The following is a 12,274-nucleotide window of genomic DNA, read 5'->3' on the forward strand; positions in this document are numbered from 1 at the left end:
AGGGGTTTGGTCTGGGTCCTGCTGCTCATCACACAGAAAGCGATGACCAAGAAAATGATTGTTTCCAAGGAAAAAGGCTTTAATATGGTGCTGCAGCCCAGGAGATGGGAGCTTAGTCTCAAATCCATCTCCCTGACTGACTAAAACCAGGGGTTTATGTGGCAGGGCAAAAATGTAATAACGTGTAAGAAAACGTGAACTAGGGAGGGGCAAGGAAGTAATCATGATGAATGAGAGGTCCGGTATCTGGAACTGTGATCTGGTGAGTTTCAGTTCTTTGATACTTTTTTGAGAGGGCTGAAAGTCCTTTCATAAGAAAAGAACTCAGATAAAACAAATACAAGTTTCAAGTTTTAAGATCCAGAAAGGTCAATTTCTATGTTTATCCAAAAGAACAGTCTATGGGACTATTGGGATGGTTTCACTCTCTCTAGGAAATGGGTAACCCTGGAATGGGCAGGAGACCATTTATGAAGATGTTCCAAACTCTTGGAATGTCTAAGCATTGAGGAGGTGGATCTGAAAAGCAGTGAATACAGCAAGAAAGGACAAGCCAAGTCTGTAAGAAACTTGGGTCCATGAAGATATGGAATAGAAACTTAAAGATACTAATATGACTTGTGCCTATGGTGAAAATAGTGTCATAAGGAATTAAATGTTATTTGTTTAAAGCATACTATAAAATGATTAAACTACACTACAAGTGCCTTGCCAACACCCAGATGTTATTACTCCAAAACTGTAGATCTCTACTGTATGCCAATTTTGGCCAACACCCAGATGTTATTACTCTATAACTTTAGATCTCTGCAGATTGTCATGCTGGAGGCTGTGAATGCATGAAATATTTTATTATTCGGGTCAAGGGGTATCTATTGAATAAACTATATGATCTGCATGAATAGCGAGAGTTGGTCTCTAGCCATCTGTAAATTGTACTTCAAATGCTTAGCTTACACACACACACACACACACACACACACACACACACACGTTTGGACCTGCCTTTTCAAATTCCTAAAATGGCACAGCTACCCTGCTTATGCAGTCAGGAAAATAACCTTGGTTCCTAGTTGGAAATATTTTGGGGAATAGTCTCAGCAAAAGATTAAAAATATCAGGGCAGCATTGTTTCCCTAAGCCTTGTTTCTTTGGTAATCTTTACTCTCTGTCTCCCAGGCCCAGTGCTGCAGCCAACAAATGCTGGGAATGGCAGCTGATGACCTGAAATATTTCCTGCAGCTTGAAGTGCAGCCAGTGCTTGATTTTATTGCGTTCTGTTGCTTGGTGACACTTGGAGGGGCCATCAATTATAAGGAGGATGGTTAAGTGGCCCTGAGAAATTCTGAACCTCAGTGCAGCCTCAGAGGCCCTCTTCTGAGCTATGCTCTGGAGAATGGACTCTAGACTGAACGGCTTTTTCTGCAGAGAAAAGAAGAAAAGGTGGGAAGGTGAGACAGAGTTTCTAAAGCCACCTCAAACTACAGTTTAGTTTGATCTCCTACATAATATTCCTGTTTAAGTGGGAGGTGGTTGGTGTGGATTCTTTCCTTTATTGAAATTATGATAGAAAATGTAAATTTGGTCTGAAGAGAAGGCCAAGTGGTAAATTCTAGCACTCATGGAGATCTTTCAGAGGTCATGAATGTCTGGATGTTGGAGTCAGGATTAGAACCCAGGTCACTCCATATCCACAGCCCTGGAGTCATTTTCTCTATCACTGTTTGTATACAGTAGGCAATTATAAACGTTGTGAATACTCTGCCGCTGGTCTCCTTCCTCTTCCCCTCCTCCTCTTCCTTCTGCTTAGGGCTCCTGATTCTTCTCCTCCTGCCTTCCTCCCTCCATTTCCTCCTCCTCCTCCTCCTTCCTCCTAGTCATTCTTCGCCCCCTCCTCCTCTCTTCCTCTTTCCTCTTCCTCTTCCTCCATCCCTTCTTCCTTCTCCTCCACCGCCTTCTCTCTTCTCATCATCATTATAACCACCATGTAGGGTGTGTCTATTCTGTCCCACTGTTGTGCCAAGCACTTGACCTGCAATAGCTCATTAAGTCATACAATCGGTATTATTAATATCATCCCCATTTTACCATGAGGAAATGAACACCTGGAAACACATGTGGCCCACCTAAGTACTCACAGTTAGCAAAGGGCTGACATTGACCCCAGAGGTTCCCGACTTAAAGCCAGTGCTCTTAACTCCTTGAGGTCTACTTATCTGTAAGTGAATCATGCAGAAGAAAGCACATGGTTTTCTCCCCGGGCACGGTTAGCTGTCCTCAGGCCTTGTGGGTTTTGCAAAATTCCAAGGTCAATAATAAGTGCTCTGGTATCACTTCATATGTATGTGGATTGAGTTGGCCTTACTTCTAAAATTGCAGGCAACGTTCTGGTTCCCACACTGAACTGGTCATTCTTACTGCCAGCGTTGTACTCAGCACTGCAGGTGCAGGCGGCCAGGCTCTGCAGATTCTTGGAAGCCACTCCTCGTGAAGCTGCTTAAGTGATGCCACTAGTGCCCAAGACCTTTGCTTGCCCCGAGGGCCCAAGATGTGCTTCATCTAGAGTAATTCTGATTGCTGGAAAAGAATTGAGACCAGCCTGGGCAAAAGGGTGAAACTGCGTCTCTACAAAAAAAAAAAAAAAATATATATATATATATAAAAATATATATATATATAAATATATATAAAAATATATATATATAAATATATATATAAATATATATATATAAATATATATATAAATATATATATAAATATATATATATAAAAGTTAGCCAGGCATGCTGGCACACACCTGAGGTTTTATGTCTATAAAACATAAATTATGGCTTTTAATTGGAAACTATTACTTTTACTTCATTATATCAGTAAAACCTGCTTGAAAAGGATTTTTCTTTCTTTCTTTTTCTTTTTCTTTTTTTTTTTTTGAGACGGAGTCTTGCTCTGTCACCCAGGCTGGAGTGCAGTGGTGTGATCTTGGCTCACTGCAAGCTCCTCCTCCCAGGTTCACGCCATTCTCCTGCCTCAGCCTACCGAGTAACTGGGACTACTGGCACCTGTCACCACACCTGGCTTACTATTATTTTTTTTTTATTTTTAGTAGGGACAGGGTTTCACCATGTTAGCCAGGATGATCTCGATCTCCTGACCTCGTGATCCGCCTGCCTCGGCCTCCCAAAGTGCTGGGATTACAGGTATGAGCCACCACGCCTGGCCTCTTTCTTTTTCTTTTCTTTTTGAGGCAGGATCTCACTCTGTTGCCCAGGTTGGAGTACAATGGTGCAGTCATGGCACACTGCAGCCTTGACCTTCTGGGCTCAAGTGATCCTCCCATCCCAGCCTCCTGAGTAGCTGGGACCTCAGGTGTGTGTCAGCATGCCTGGATAACCTTTATATATATATACACACACACATATACATACATACATATACACACACACACACACACACACATATATATATATATATTTTTTTTTTGTAGAGACAGAGTTTCACCCTTTTGCCCAGGCTGGTCTCAAACTCCTGAGCTCAAATGATCCTCCCACCTTAGCCTCCCGAAGTGTTGGAATTACAAGCATGAACCACTACACCTGGCCAGATTCTTATTTTCTTATTGAAGTAACTTGTCATAAAATTTCCTGGTGGGAAGTCCCATCAATGTATCCCATAGATACATTGTAAAGACATTTATGGAAAAGCAAAAATTCCATTTCCCGAAGCCATGCTCTATGCGTGGTGGTTGGGAGGCTCTGAAATACTGGGACCGAGATGAATTATTCTCTGATGTCTGACTGTCACAATGATTTTAATCCAAGAATAAAACCAACACAAACAGTGTGGCTCTAAACAAAGAAAAAAGTCCATTTTAAAGCAGTGTCTGTAAGCTTGGAAAGCACTTATTTTCTCTGGTGAGCTGTTAAAAATCCAAATAGTTGAGAAATTACAGATGGCTTTCCAAAGACCTGTTTTCTATTTTTTTTCTCCTCCAAAATGATTTTTTAAATATTTAACATTAACAAGTAACAGTATTGGCTCATGTGTTAGCCTACGGCTCAACTTTAAGTTTTATTTTCTTCCAAAGCTTTTGTGGTGAGGTGAAGAGGCAAACTGTGGAGGGTGAGCCTGGTAACTATGGCAACAGCATTGCCATCAATGAAGTGGCTCTGAGAGCCCAAGGCCCTCAGGCTGGGAGGCTAATTCCTACAACAAAGCCTTTTCTGTGTTCAACTGGGCACAGGAAAGCTGCTGGTTGTGATGGTGGCTAAGACAAACCTTCAGCCCGAAGACCCGGGAGGGAAAAATGTGAGTCTTACCCTTCACGCGTTAATTATTTTATGAACAGATGAATGCAATGTGCTAGCAAACCTGATGAATATAATTCAGGCCTGCTCTCCAAAACCGTACCGTTGCTTCATTTGACATGCTCCTGCAGAAACACATTTAATGCTCGTCGTGCAAATCATTTGAACATGGTCTTTAAACATTTCTCATTCTGTGACGGTACCAAAGCTGTCTCGAGCATCTAAAAGGGATTATGAAAGCCATCCTTTCTACAGAGTTTGTTTTAAAATAACCCAACTATTAGAATATTATACTTCCATTAGTTGCTAGCTTAGTGGGATTTCCCACTCAGGAATGAAGTGGGATTTAAACTGGCTTGTCGTTTGTAAGGCATGATTTCTAAAGTTGCCTACTGTGGTCATATTAGGAAGGGTATTTATTGCCAACTGAAAAATAATCAGTGTGTTATAAATTCAAGAGAAAATATACTCCAAATTAATAAAATGGGACTAGAAGTATTTAACCTGAAAAAAGGTATAATTTTGAATTCTAGAAAAAGAGGAGTGTTTGATTTGGAAATTTTAGTGACAGTGAAAATGTGCCTGAATTCCAGTTCATTTTGATTTACAACAACATCTGCATTGGAGGTGACAGTGGTAGAATTCTAGGCTTTTCAGTTAGATCTTGGTTTTCTTATTTTCCAGATATGTAATTGATATGGTTTGGCTGTGTGTCCCCACCCAAATCTCATCTTAAATTGTGCTCCCATAATTCCCACGTGTTGTGGGAGGGACCCAGTGGGAGATAATTGAATCATGGGGGTGGTTTGCCCCATAATGTTCTCGTGGTAGTAAACAAGTCTCACGAGAGCTGATGATTTTATAAGGGGTTTCTGCTTTCGCTTCTCTCTCATTTTCTCTTGCTGCTGCCATGTAAGATGTGCCTTTTGCCTTCCACCATGATTGTGAGGTCTCCCCAGCCACGTGGAACTGTGTGAGTCCATTAAACCTCTTTCTTTAGTAAATTGCTCAGTCTTGGTATGTGTTAATCAGCAGCGTGAAAATGGACTAATACAGTAATTCTGGTTGAAGGATTCAACCTCTTTTTGGGTGATTCTTCAGTTCTAAAATTGGGATAGAAATAATACCTTAGAATGTTGTGAGAACTGGATGAGAAAATTTATGCAGCGTACTTAGCACTGTGACCAGTCAGGGTTCAACCCTGTTTTATATTCCTAGGTCTACCCTTAATGGCTCAACTATGGCTAAGCTAATCAGGCCGTGTGCCTATGTTTTGGAAAGTATTACTACAGTAGAGAATGTGGCAATGGAAGTGTACAGTGAGGGTTAGCCTAACTCTTGACTTGGGTTTGAAGTTACTCAAGATGTTAGTTTCAACTTCTGGACTGTAGCTGAAGCGGCTACATTGTCTGGGGTGTATACCCTGGGGTTCGTTGTCGTGTGCCAGGAAAATTTAGGACATAGACACACACGAGGAGTTTAGGAGCCAAGGTTTAACAGGCAGAAGAGGAGAGAAAGAGAAACAGCTCTCTCCATAGAAAAAGGGGTCTCCAAGCAGAAAGGACTGGCTGTTGGTGAATGCACCAGGTTTTATAGTCCAGTTTGAGGAGGCGGTGTCTGATTAATATAGGGCTCAGAGATTGGTTCCATCACGTATGATGTTTACATAGCATGCGGGGATGGCTGGTTGCCCCACCCTCATCTTATGCAAATGAGCTTTCCAGGTGATCGGTGCCATCTTGTCTGCTCCTTACATTACATGTGGCTGACAAAGAGAAGGGAAGATGGAGCCGCCGTCTTGAACATGATTGGCACAATGCAGGTATCTATGTCTGCAGCTTGATTTTACAGGATGCTGTTCGTTAGAAAGGAAAGTAATTCAGGGCTGCTTTTCATTAAAAAGAAAAACCTTACCAAGGCAGATACCCTTGCTATCTGCCTAAGTGATTTCTTCTTAAGTCCTATTATCATAATGGTCACCATAGGACTCACTGTGGGTGGGACTGGCCAGCCATCCTGCTTCGTATAGAATCTCCTACTCTGAGGATGGACACTTATGCTTTTTCCTACAGCTGAGGATTAGGAATGCATGTGGAGGTGCTGTACTCTGGCAGTCCTTGCTGGAGGTTAGTAGTGTTCCTTAGCAGCTGCCTGCTGGGGGTCTGGACAGGGAAAAGGGAACGGCAAGGAGAATCAGTCACAGGCAAAGAATTTCTTCCCCACCTGGGCCCTGAAGCCTCTGGGATTCTTTGCCAGCAGGGCACCCTGAGGTTCCTCAAGTTAAGAATGAAAACGGTTGAAGGTCTCACTGCATCTTCTAGTGGATGGCTTGTCTTTTGTCTCCTGAAGTCACAAGGGTGAGACTGGCCAGGGCCTTGTGTGGTTTTATGCCTCAGGCTCCAGTGCACAGGGGAAAGGGCAGGGTTCACCTCCCAGCTCTTCTGCTTAATGGCTGCATTACCTTGAGCAAGACTTGGTGATATGGTTTGAGTCTGTGGCCCTGCCCAAATCTCATGTCAAATTGTAATCCCCAATGTTGAAGGTGGGGCCTGGTGGGAGGTGATTGGATCATAGGGGCAGTCACTCATGAATGGTTTAGCAGCATCCCTGTAGTGCTGTTTTCGGGATTTAGTTCTTATGAGATCTGGTTGTTTTAAAGTGTGTGGCACCTGCCCCCTTGCTCTCTCTTCCTCCTTCTCTGGCCATGTAAGAAGTGCCTTCTTCCCCCTTGCCTTCCACCATGATTGTAAGTTTCCTGAGGCCTCCCCAGAGGCTGAGCAGATGCAGCCGTGTTTCCTGTATGCTGCAGAATAGTGAGCCAATAAAACCTCCTTTCTTTATCAATTCCCTAATCTCAGGTGTTTCTTTATAGCAGTGTGAAAATGGACTAATACACTTGGTGTCATCAAGAGAGCTGTGGAGAATATTAGTACTGAACCCAAGGGGGTGATATGAGGATTCTACGAAGAGACACCCAAAGTGTCTTGCACAGCTTATGGTGCCTAGAAAGTCTTCAGTTCAAACTGGGCATAAGTGGTTCCTAGTGGGATTTGGGAGCCTCTAACTGCCTTAAGGCAAGTGCTGCCCCTCCATCACCCACTCCTGCCTGTAGCTCTGAATTACATGAGTTCCCTATGGGCTGGCATGGGTAGATCTGTGAGATTCTAGGCTGTAGGCATCCTGTCCCCCCATCCTAAAGGCCACATCAATTGAAGAATTGCCCTGGGCAACATACTTGGGGAAAACAACCAGCTGTACTGAGGGTCATTAGGTTCCTGATGACTTCAGAGGTCCTAGTGATAGGACCATGGCACCTGTACAAAGCTGGCTGGGGCTAGAGAGGCATCTGCCGATTCATTCTGCTCTGTCTCTCTTTTCCTGCCCTTCTCTCTGTCTCTGACTCTCTCTCTCTGTCAGTCATGCAGCAACAAAAGCTACAGGGCAGAAGCAAGTCACACCACACTCAGAAAACACCAGTTAACTGGAGACACATGTGACAACAAGCCAAACAAGGTTAAGAGCTTTGTTGAAGGAGTGAAGACCCCAAAGTGGGGCATGGACTATATTGGGATATCAATCAACAGGGACTTAAGGAACAAAACCTGCATGTTTGCATCAAATGCCCCCTGACCTACCAGATAAGGCCTCCCCACCCCAAACCCCTTTAATGTCAGCATCATCTTTTTAAAAAGTTATAAATGTAGTATTTGGTCATGGTAAAAAAAAAAAAAATCTAAATGGCACAAACAATAAAAATCCCCTTTCTCCTCTCATTTTTTCCCCAGTCTTTAGAAGTAATGATTTAACACACCATATGCATTTGCTAGATAATCGCCGATGTTTTCTTTATCTTGTATTATTCTTTTGGATTGATTGTTTGCTTTAGGTGATAAAGTGTTTCTATGATGGTTCAAATAAGGTTCCTGTCGCCAGGTTGTTTAATCCAACTGTATTAGTTTCCTAGGTAACAAACTACCATAAACTTGGTGACTTAAAACAGCGAAAATGTGTTCTCTCACAATTCTGGAGGGCAGAAATCTGCCATTGAGGTATTGGCAGAGCTGCAACTCACTGAAGGTTCTAGGGAGGATCCTCCCTGGCCTCTTCCAGCTTCTGTGACCCCAGTTACTCCTCAGCTTGTGGCAGCCTCACTCTAGCCTGTGCCTCCAGTCCCACACGGCCTTCTCCTCTGGTCTTTGTGTCTCCTCATCTCCTCTTACAAGGACACCAGCCATAGGGTTGGTGTCCACCAGCCCACCCTAAAAAACTTGGACATCTCATCTCAAGATCTTTAACTTAATTACATCTGCAGCGACCTTGTTTCCCCAGTAAGGTCACGTTCTGATTCCAGGTGGACTTGAATTTTGGGGAGACATTACTCAATCACTACAAAGTTCACTCTGTCTCCGGCTCTCTTTTCTTGCCCCTCTTGGCTAAGGTAAATGATCTTAAAACTTTAAGTAAATGTTGGCCAGGCGTGATGGCTCATGCCTGTAATCCCAGCACTTTGAGAGGCCAAGGCTGGCGGATCCCGAGGTCAGGAGATCAAGATCATCCTGGGTAACATGGTGAAACCCCGTCTCTACTAAAAATACAAAAAATTAGCCGGGCATGGTGGTGGGTGCCTGTAGTCCCAGCTACTCGGGAGGCTGAGGCAGGAGAATGGCATGAACCTGGCAGGCGGAGCTTGCGGTGAGCGGAGATTGCACCACTGCACTCCAGCCTGGGTAACAGAGTGAGACTCTGTCGAAAGAAAGAAAGAAAGAAAGAAAAGAAAGAAAAGAAAGAAAAGAAAGAAAAGAAAGAAAAGAAAGAAAAGAAAGAAAAGAAAGAAAAGAAAGAAAAGAAAGAAAAGAAAGAAAAGAAAGAAAAGAAAGAAAAGAAAGAAAAGAAAGAAGAGAAAGAAGAGAAAGAAAGAAAGACCTTTAAGTAGATGTTGACTCGTTTTCAATACTCTGACAATCTGAGAGTGGCCAGCAGCCAGTGCAGAGTCCCCATCATTGAGAATTAGTGCTATTTGAAATAGTGCTACAAGGTCCTTGAGCCACTTTGAGAGGAAACTTACTACCAACAGAACGTCCCCCAAAATGATGATGCAAAATCAATACAGATCTTGATCAAAGATTCTTGGTAACTTCCCCAAGATAAGCAGATCCTTAATTGGCTGTGAGATTTTAGCCAAAAGTCTCAAAGTCTTCATCTATAAAATGATAGTGGCAACGTCATCTATTATTAGTGTTGTGTGAATTAAATTAGGAAATGCCTTTGGAGTGTTTGGTGCAGTACTTTGGAAAGTCAAGGATGACTTTGAAAATCTTAAGAACTGAGAACAGACTTCGGCACAGCATATATAATGAACATGACTGGAGATATAAGTGGCTCTTTAAAAAGATGGCATGAAATAAGCCTGTATCAGGGCCCAGGAATAGAAGCAGACGTAACTGGATCTTATAATAATGACAGGGCACCAGAATCAGTGTCCCAGCAGGCAGGAAAAGCACACTCAAATTAGGGAAACCCAAGAAAGGTTTAATAAAGGCACCAGCTACAAAGGTGTAGGGAAACCACCAGGGTTGTGTGGTAATAGGGAAAGGGAGGGTGGTGGGACAGCTGTTACCATCCCTAACACCAAAGGGATGGGAGGGAGGAAGTGAGCAAAGGGACAGGGAAGGAGAGAGTCTCTAGAGAAGGTGCCTCAATGGGGCAGTGACCACAGCCACCCTGCAGGAGATGGTCAAGGGCATAAGGCAGAGATTTTACTATTCTGCCTTCCAGTCCCCTGCTGGGGCTCCCCTTTGCTGAGTTAATTTTGAAATCATAGAGCAAGGGATCCTCTGGATTCCTAGGGATATGAGTGTGGCCAACCCAGCCCCCAAGAAAACAAGCTTCCTAGGGCGGAAAACAAGGTGCTGGGGGAATCTTGGGGAGGAACCTGGAAAGATACTGCTTCCGGCTCTTTGTCATTTGAGTGTCAGATTGTGGAACATTCTTTTCTGTAGGTGGCACTGCTCTTGCAAGACAAGGAACCCGTGGCTCAGCACCACCTGCCATGACTGCACATTGGCACAGCTTCTAGCAATACCCACCAAGCTTCCACTGAGGAACTTACGGTATGTGCCAACTTTGGCAAAGGATAAGAGGATGTTGTGGAAAATACCATACTCTGTGGCAGTTTTAGGTAGGTCTGCAGACACTGCCACATCCTGAGACAGATCGCCCTGAGCTGTTCTCATAAGAGACAACTGCTGGGCTACTGTCTGGTGAATAATCAAAATTGCCTGTTGCCAGGGCATGTGACCCATTGTGACGCTTCCTGGAGAGCAGCAATCAAGACTAAAGTATTAGTTCCTGGAGCTGCAGGAGACCTTCAGAGTGGCATCCTCTTCTCCACCCCCATTTAAGACCTCCTCCCTCTCCACTTCTTCCCTCTCCCTCTTTACCTTCCCCTTTCCCTCCCTCCTTTTTCTCTTCCCTTCTTCTCTCTCCCTCTTTCTCTGCCTCCCTCTTTCCTTCCCTCTCCCTCCTTCCTTCTCTCTCTTTTCTCCCTCTTTCCCCTCTCCCTCCTTCCTCCTCCCTTCCTCCCTCTCTCCCTCCTCCCTCCCTCTCCATCTCTCTCTCATTCCTGCTTGGACATCAGGTTCAGAGGGCTGAGCTGTTCACAGTGCTCGCTTCTTGGCACATTTTCAGTGTGGCTTCATGCAAGGACTCTCGTTTGGTTCTTTAATTTCCTTTTATAACAGCAACAACAATGACCCAATCCTTCCAGTGTCACTTTCAGACCAGATGCTGTTCTAAGGACTTTATGCACACTCACTGTTTGTTCCCCACTTACAAGAGTTGAGATGGATTCCACCGTGGCCTCCAGTTGGAGGAGCTTGCTGAGCTGCGTGTGGTGTCAGGGCCAAGCCCGGGCAGTCCGTCTCTTTGACCTGGGCTCTGCACTGTCCCCCTTCCCCTCCCCTTGGGTTTAATGGATATCATTTTGTTATGTGTTCCTACAAAACAGATATCATTGTTTTGTAGTCATTTAAAAAACACTCACAAAATTATTGTTGTAAATCTCTCTGTCTCTTATTTTCTCTAAGCCATCACTTCTCTTAGTGGCCAGGTACTTCGCGGTTCTGCCGGAGGAAATCATTTCACCCTCCTTTCTTCCAGTGGTGGATGCCGAGTGCTTCCAGCTCTCTGGCCTCCAAATAAAACTGTGACAAGTATTCTCAAACACGTCTCCACAAGGGGCCAGGTGGACATTTCTATGCCTGGAATCAGAAATGCCAGGCCCTGGGGTGCTGAGGCCTAATTGGTGAGCTGGGCCCGACTGTGCCCAGCCTCCCCTCCCACCAGTGGGCACAGTTCCAGTGTCCTTCCATCTCTGCCAGCGCTTGGCATCAGCTGCTGAGTTTGTGCCAGGCTAATAAGTGGAAAATGATTTTCCAGGGTTTTAATTTGCATTTCTCTGCCTATTGATGACGGCCATCATCTCCCCCAGTGCAGGCGGCCTTTCATCTGGCTGCATTTCAGTAAACTGCTGGTACTCATCTGACTATTAGAGCTGCTGGGATTTTCTTGTTGGTTTGTGGCGTTTTTTGGTTCTACATTTCTGTTTTTTGTCTGGTAGATTTTATTTGTTGCAATATCTTCTCCCTGTCTGTCATGTATTTGTTTTTGTCTCTGGGGTGACCATTTGGAACAAAACTCCTTCATTTTCGTACAATCAAATTTATTAATATTTCTGTACATTGGAAGTTTTAAGAAGTCCTACCCTATCTGCAAATCATAAAGATATTCTCTTATATGTCTTTCTGTTATCCTCACCCTTTTACCTTCCTCAGGCAGGTGTTACATTCATCTGCAGCGCACGATGATTTTTCTGTGTTAGGTAGAGATTCAGTCATGTTTTGATTGATGCAGTCATGGTGTCTCCAGCACTATCTACTAACCATTGTCCTCTTTTCCTTATTGAGTTTTGT

General features: G+C 43.9%; 1 protein-coding gene across 1 annotated transcript in view; it reads left to right on the forward strand.

Moving 5' to 3' along the window:
* The first annotated feature begins 4,013 nt into the window (after window positions 1–4,013).
* B3GALT5 (beta-1,3-galactosyltransferase 5) overlaps window positions 4,014–12,274 on the forward strand; it is a 113,366-nt gene continuing 105,105 nt past the window's right edge. The window contains exons 1-2 of the mRNA XM_037984834.2: window positions 4,014–4,305; window positions 10,304–10,414. The gene's annotated coding sequence lies outside the window, so the exon portion shown is untranslated. The remainder of the gene's footprint in view (window positions 4,306–10,303; window positions 10,415–12,274) is intronic.

The sequence above is a fragment of the Chlorocebus sabaeus genome, chromosome 2 (genome assembly GCF_047675955.1).
Source record: "Chlorocebus sabaeus isolate Y175 chromosome 2, mChlSab1.0.hap1, whole genome shotgun sequence".
NCBI classification, from domain to species: Eukaryota; Metazoa; Chordata; class Mammalia; order Primates; family Cercopithecidae; genus Chlorocebus; species Chlorocebus sabaeus.